Source organism: Nematolebias whitei, chromosome 7, assembly GCF_014905685.2.
Source record: "Nematolebias whitei isolate Nwh7 chromosome 7, NemWhi1, whole genome shotgun sequence".
NCBI classification, from domain to species: domain Eukaryota; kingdom Metazoa; phylum Chordata; class Actinopteri; order Cyprinodontiformes; family Rivulidae; genus Nematolebias; species Nematolebias whitei.
In genome coordinates, this window is record NC_056504.1 from 47,805,406 (window position 1) to 47,813,230 (window position 7,825).

General features: G+C 40.9%; 2 protein-coding genes across 2 annotated transcripts in view; both read left to right on the forward strand.

Moving 5' to 3' along the window:
- Positions 1-7,825, forward strand: part of LOC119412013 (gastrula zinc finger protein XlCGF57.1-like) — a 520,281-nt gene that overhangs the window by 22,500 nt on the left and 489,956 nt on the right. The window lies entirely within an intron of this gene.
- The window catches only part of LOC119412075 (zinc finger protein 2-like), a 19,593-nt gene that overhangs the window by 3,829 nt on the left and 7,939 nt on the right, over positions 1-7,825 (forward strand). The gene's annotated exons all lie outside the window — the stretch shown is intronic.

Consider the following 7,825-nt stretch of genomic DNA (forward strand, 5'->3'; position numbering starts at 1 on the left):
ACATGAGTGTCCACACTGGACAGAAACCATTTGAATGTGAGGTTTGTAAACAAAGATTTGGCTGGAAGACTAGTTTAAACAAACACATGAGAGTCCACACAGGACAAACTGTTTAATCATAGGAAGATCTAGGATTAAGGAATAAGCTGCTATATTCATTTCCATCTGCTCACTACAGACTTATGTTTGGGCTGCTTGTAACATGCCATTAAATATACCGGTATTATTTTACATTATTAGTATTTTCAAGGATTCAAGGTTTTTTTATTTGTCATAACCACCACGTGTGCCGCATGTGGTGGAACGAAATTTTGTACACAGGGTCCTGTTACATCCAACAAAAGTATTAAAATGTAAAAGAAAACAGTAATGAGATCTAAGATATTAACTAAGAAAAACATTAACTAAAAATACACTAAGCACTAATAGCATAAAAACAATATGCCTAACAGCAGCACGAACATGAGTCTGTGTGAGCAGAGGAGTATGAATGAACACAGCAACATGAAACAGATCAGCAGCAACATGAAACAGATCAGCAGCAACATGATGTGATTTTTCACAGTGATTATCCTGGTTAGAGATTCCATGAGTCCAACAGCCTCAGAGTAGAAGCTGTTCCTCAGTCTAGTGGTTCTACACTTAATGCGCCTTAACTTCCTGCCTCAGGGGAGCGGGACAAAAATTGTGTGTGCTGGGTGAGTGGGGTCCTTCATGATGCAGGTGGCCCTCTTCCTGCATCTAGAGGTGTAGATGTTTGTGATGGTGGGAAGGCTGACTCGGCAACAGTGGAGTACACAATTTCATTCCACCTCATGTACCACATGTGATGCGAATGACAATAAAAACCATTGAATCTTGAATGTGGACAAATATTTCGCCATAAGCGTATTTTAAACATACAAAAGTTCACAGTAACAAAGCTCTCCTCTGCAGTGACTCAGGTCAAAGTTTTATTTATTTTATTTATTTATATAGCACTTTCCATCAATGCTGTACATTGAACAAAGTGCTTTACAAGATAAAACAAATAAAAACGGCACAATTAGGGATGCACCAATCCACTTTTCTTTTTTTTTTTTACTTCAGATCCGATCCCGATATGTAAATCTGGATATCGGATGATACTGTTCCGATATTATCATCATTACTGATTTTATATGCGGCTGTAATAATCTACTCTCTATAGGCAAGTACAGTTTGTACAAATATATGCATGCACGTCCAAAAAGGCAACTTGAAGTAAGTTTTATTGATGTTGGATAAGTTTCAAAGTTCGTATTAAATCCTGGTAACACAAAACATGTTTTTTGATTCCTAGATTTAAAGTGGATATTAAAGTGGTTAAACAGCTTTAAACATCTGCTAAGTTCATGGCATAAACCAACACAGACATGTTCCTGTTTTTAGTATTTTATATCATTTTATAATGTAGCAGTTTTTGTTTCGTTGTTTTTATATACAGTATATAATTTTCTTGTATTTTTCAATTCATATGCTTTTTTATAATTGTCTACTGTTGTACTGATAAGTATCTCCTGGAGGGTAAACTATATCTTGGTTGCAAGTATTCAATCCAGCTGCAAAATACTTTGTTTTCTACAACTGATAGTGGTTGGGCAGCACGGTGGCGCAACTGATAGAGCTGCTGCCTCTCTGCGAGAAGGTTGCTGGTTCAAATCCCAGTCGTGGGGCCTTTCTGGGTGGAGTCTGCATGTTCTCTCTGTGCATGCATGGGTTCTCTCCAGGTACTCCGATTTCCTCCCACAGACCAAAAACATGCATGTTAGGCTGATTGATAACTCTAAATTGTCCCTAGGTGAGAGTGAGAGAGTGAATGGTCAGAGGCAATGAGGGGTTCAGTGTCTTACCCAGGGACACTTGCAACATGTGACTGCTGGTGGAATCAAACTCCTAACTCCCACTGGAGAACAGCTGCCTTAAGGTTTACCCCAAGTGTACAAAACATACTTTTTCAAGGCCCATCTTGGAAAGTGTACAGAAAATTGCTGACTTTCCCAAAACCTACTTTATTATAAGTAAAGATGAACTTTTAAACCCATGTGCTTATATGGATATTGTATTGTTGTATTATTATGTATTTATCATTGTATTTGGAGGAGTTTAAGTACCACGGGGTCTTGTTCACAAATGAGGGAAAAATGGAGCGGGAGGTCGATAGGTGATAGATGTGACGTCGGCAGTGAAGCGGTTGCTGTACCGGTCTGTCGTGGTAAAGAGAGAGCTGAGTCAAAAGGCAAAGCTTGTCATTTACTGGTCAATTTATGTTCCTACCCAGATGCCCGAGCCATTTCAACTGGCTCCTCTCTAAAGGTAAAGTAAGCGTTGGTCAGCTTTAGAGAAACCTGCTCTCTGATCTATGAAAAGAACACTGTTTTGTGATTTTACTGCAAGACCCTCTGGTCAAAGCCACAGGAAACTGGTCGCCATGTTGTGTCAGCTCTCCTTAAAGCGTAAGGAGACGTCCACTAGAGGGTTGGAGGGTGAAGTGTTTCAGTGTGCACTTGCTGCTGTGTTGCTGTTCATTTCTTAAGTGAGAATACTGGAAACTGTTGAGTTAACAACATATTCTTTTGTTTAAAACATGGCTAAAACTACATTTGATATCTTTTGTTCTGTTTTGCACTACAAGAAAGAAGCCTAATACTTGATTTGTTTATTATTTAAAAACTCTGGACCTAGTGGTGGAATTTTCTTAATTGAGATTATTTTGTGGTATAGCAGATTTCAAAATAAATTATGGCAAAAGGACAACCTATGTTTTTTTTCATTCCTATTGCAAGTTTTATACCAAAAACATATTGTGATATATATCGTTATCGCCACCTTTCACAATGCATATCGTGATGTGAATTTTGTGCCATATCGCACATCCCTAACATGTCCCACCGGAAGGAGACCCAGAGGAAGACCCAGGACACGCTGGAGGGTCTATGTTTCTCGTCTGGCCCAGGAACGCCTTGGGATTCCCCCAGAGGAGCTGGTCCAAGTGGCTGGGGAGAGGGAAGTCTGGGCCTCCCTACTTAAGCTGCTACCCCCGTGACCCAACCCTGGATAAGTGGAAGAAAATGGATGGATGGATGGATCATTGAATTTGTGGAAGCTGTGGCTGAGTGGTTAGTGCAGTTTCCCTCCAATGGGAGAGTTGGGGGTTTTGACTCCACCAGCAGTCTCATGTTGAAGTGTCCCTGGGCAAGACACTGAATCCCTCATTGCTTCTGATGTGAGTCCCATCAGAGTATGAATGTGACTTAAAACACTGATTAGTCTTTGTATAGATCTAGTAGAGTGCTGTATAAATTAGTAAAAAAATCTCTGTTGCAGGTCCAAAACTGTGGAATGAGTTACCACTGCATGTCTGGCAGGCTCCCTCTCTCACAGTTTTTAAATCTCGTTTGAAAACACCTTTATTTGACACTGTGTGAGCTAATTTCAACTCGTCTATATTCTATAATGATAGCCCATTAGTTCTTATCTGTACCCCTGGGTGTTCTATGTATTTTTTGCTGTGTCCTTTGCTTGTTTTTTTGTTTGTTTTGTCTTTTGTTTTTTGTTGTACAGCACTTTGGCATTGCTGCTGTTTTAAGGGCTTTATAGATAAAGAGGTATGGTATATGCTTTGTTTTATGTTACACTGTTTTTTACTTGTGCTTTGGGAAGCAAACCCAAATTTTGTTTTACCCTGGTACAATGACAATGAATTATATTCTGTTCTATTCTACCAACTGAGCCACCTTGGCAAGGCATATTGTTTTTGTTCTGTTAGTGGTTAGTGTATATTTAGTTGATGTTTATCTTAGTTCATAGGCTTAGTTCATATCTTAGATCTTATTACTGTTTTTCTTTTACATTTTATTGTTGGGTGTAACTGGGACCCTGTGTACATAATTTTGATCCACCACATGTACCACATGTGGTGTGAACGACAATAAAGAATATCTGTATCAGTATCAGAAATGTCAGTTTTCACTTGTTCATATTGGAATAATCTTTAGCGCCATCTGGTGGACAAAACAAAATACTGCACTGACCACACAAACTGCAGGTTCTATTTCGTATAGGCTTCGCCCTTTAAGGCTATCGCTAGTGGGTTTATCCCTTCGTGGGCAGCACTGAAAACTTTAGTCTGCGCCCACCGGCTGTGTGGGCCCCGCCCCCGGTCCGTATAAATTACGGTGAGACCGGACAATCGGCTCCCACTTTTTCTTCAGCCAGCAAGCACTGTCTTAAGAGTGAAGAAAAGAAGATGTCCAGCACCAGCACCATCTGCCTGTGCCCGTCCTGCCAGACCGGCTACATTATGAGTTATGACCGGCACAAAATCTGCGAAGGATGCCTGGGATGGCAGAGTTGTAGTCCTCCACATCTCTCTGCTGCTTCTCCTCTGTTACCCACCCACACCCCCATTGAAACAGTGTCAACTCGCACACGGCTGAAATTAAATAAACCAAAAATCAGCTCTAAAAATATAAACCATAAAAATCTGATTAAAATAAACAGTTACTTTACCAGAGCAAAATCATAAAATCATTAAATGTGGATTATTGAGCATCAGATCTCTTTCCTCTAAATCCCTGTTAGTTAATGAACTGATAACTGATCATCATATTGATTTATTCTGTCTGACAGAAACTTGGCTACAACAGGAGGATTTTGTTGGTATAAATGAATCCACTCCTGTTAATTATTTAAATTTTCATGTTCCTAGAACAACTGGCCGAGGTGGAGGAGTAGCTTCTATTTTTCAGTCAGGATTATTGATTAATGCCAAACCAGTTATTAGTTATGATGCTTTTGAATCACTGTCTCTCAGTCTTTCTCATCCAAAATGGGAATCAGAAAAGCCACTTTTACTAGTTGTTATGTATCGTCCACCAGGCGCTTACTTTCACTTTTTGTCTGAATTCTCAGAATTCTCAACTGACTTACTATTAAATACTGATAACATCGTCATAATGGGTGATTTCAATATTCATGTGGATATTGAGAGTGATAGCTTAAGCATAGCCTTTAATAATTTAATAGACTCATTTGGTTTTACCCAAAACGTCCACACATCTACTCATTCTTATCATCACACTCTTGATTTAGTTCTGACCTATAGTGTAGAGATTAAGGACTTGGTAATAGCAAAAGTCTGATAGGAATTTTTTTTGCCTCCAACTCCTACATGTGTCCAGTTAACCAGTTTTTGTCTGTCCAAACAGGTCTCACTTGTAAATGAGTCTTTGAGGCTCAATGTGATTTATTTGTTTTAATAAAGGTTGAATGAAAAAAAAAAAAGCACCTCGTGGTTCCCGAACCTGCAACAACTGGTGTCGGGCCGGCCATGGAAACTGCCGTGGAGGGAGGATGCACTCCTCCAGGCAGGAGGAGTGATCAGGAGCTACCCAGAAATAGGTCAGCACCTCTGGGTCTGGCTGCTGAACGGATCCGCTTAGAAAGGCTGGGCCTCCCACAGGATGTGGTGCGTACAATTCAGGGCCACGAGCCGCTTCCACCACAGCGATGTACACACCAAAGTGGACAGCTTTTCAGCGCTTGTGTGTGGATAAAGGCGTGGAGGCCATCTCATGTCCGTTAGGCTGCATGCTGTCATTTCTGCAGCAGCTGATGGACAGAAAATTAGCGTTCAGCACAATTAAAACTTATGCTGCAGCTATTTCTTCCTGTCATGAGGGCTTCGGTGACAGAACAGTCTTTAACCACCCACTGATGAAGCGTTTTCTGAAAGGTGTACGGAGACACAGACCTGTGTCACGTCCACTAGCCCTACAGTGGGATTTAGCGATGGTTCTGCGCGCACTGGTTAAAGCTCCTTTTGATCCTTTAGATCAGGTTTCACTTAGATTTCTGTAATTTAAAACAGCCCTGCTGGTAGCTCTGACATCTGCAAAGAGAGTGAGTGAATTATCTGCTCTCTCTGTTGCTCCCTCATGTCTCAGAATTCAAGCCGATGGCAGTTCAGCTGTGCTACGTCCTAATCCCGCTTTTACTCCTAAAAGCATCACAAGCTCATTCAGATCGAGAGTGATAACCTTGGATGGGTTTTATCCTCCTCCTCATAATTCTGTGGAGGAAGCCACATTTCACCTCCTCTGTCCCGTGCACATGCTCTCGTGCTACGTGGCGCGCACAGCTGCACTGCGCCACTCTCAGCGTCTGTTCATGCATCACAGGGACAGCTCTGCAGGACGCCCTCTATCCATTCAGCGCCTCTCACACTGGTTGTGTGAGGCTATTTCTGAGGCTTATAGTTCATCTGGGCTGGATCCTCCAGAGAATCTCAGAGTTCATTCCACCCGAGGGACTTCATCCTCTTCTGCTCTGCATGGAGGGATGACAGTGGAGGATAGTTGCATGGTGGCTTTCTGGTCATCCCCATGTTCGTTTTTATCTACGTGATGTTTCCACTTTCTCCATGACCCATTCTGTTCTCAGGGTTCTGACAGAATGATTTTTTTTTTTTTCATGGAGCCTCATTTTGAGTTTACACCTGCCTGCATGCCGTCGCAGTGTGAGATATTTATTATCAGTAACAAGTTCATGACTGCTGATTTTATTGATATTAATTGGTTCATCCTGAGGAGTTGTTGGCCTTCTCTGCTCATTGTTACACTGTTACAACTTGTAACCTCCGTTGTTCCTATTCACAGCAGCAGGTCTGTTATCTCAGCCCCTCTCATCAGAGATCATTCTTTTCTCTGGTGCGCTTTTGTGCATGGAGTGCGTAATTAGGCACAAAGAAGGCTGAGTGATGAAATGTGTTTTGTGCGGGCAGGTGCTTCATGTTTGTGTCTGGATGGACCCAGTGAGGCATAGACTACATCCTGCTTCACCTTTAACCCACTAGCGATAGCCTTAAAGGGCGAAGCCTATATGTAATAGAATGTTAGTTATGTACTGTAACCCCAGATTCTATGAGTATAGGTGCAGCTCTTTAAGCTCTGGGCCTCACTGGTTCCTAAATGGCTGAAGAAAAATGCTATTTGGGAGTCGATTGTCCGGTCTCACCATAATTTATATGGACCGGGGGTGGGGCCCACACAGCCGGTGGGCGCGGACTAAAGTTTTCAGTGCTGTGCTGCGCACGAAGGGATAGCCTTAAAGGGCTGCGCCTATACTCATAAAATCTGGGGTTACAGTATGTAACCAACATTTTATTTTTCAATTTAACTTTTATTCATACAGGTTAATAATCCCATTGAGCCTCGGGGACTCATGTACAAACGAGACCTGAATTTTTTTAACAAAGAGTGATGGACAACAAAGACAACAATAGACAATCATAAAAGATGCATACAAATTTATTTTATTTAACAAGTTAAAATAAAATGGCAACCAAAAAGACAATCAAAAGGAAAAGTAGCGAAAAAACAAATAAACATTTTAAACATAAAAAAAAAAAAAAAAAAACAGTTGGAAAAAATACATACATCAAGGAGAAATCAAGAAAAAATACAATTATTTTAATTATTCAGCAGACATTTGCTCTGTGGATTCAACTGTGTCTTCATATCATGTCACACTATGCAGACCTGATAACTTTTTTACTTTTACTTTAAAACTGTTTGACAAAATCTAATAGTACAATATATGTTGAAATAGTAAAGAGAGGTCAACTGGCAAACGTGCGCTTAGGAGGGTAGTGGAGTATTTAGACTTTCTAATAATTTCCTTATTACTTTATTATATTTTCTTATGTCACTCGTTCGGTAATTTGTTGACGGTCCCTAAAAGAAGAACCACAGTGTTCAGGAGGAGGGAGCGCGCGGAGGAGATCTGACCGTAATCTCGCTGCCAG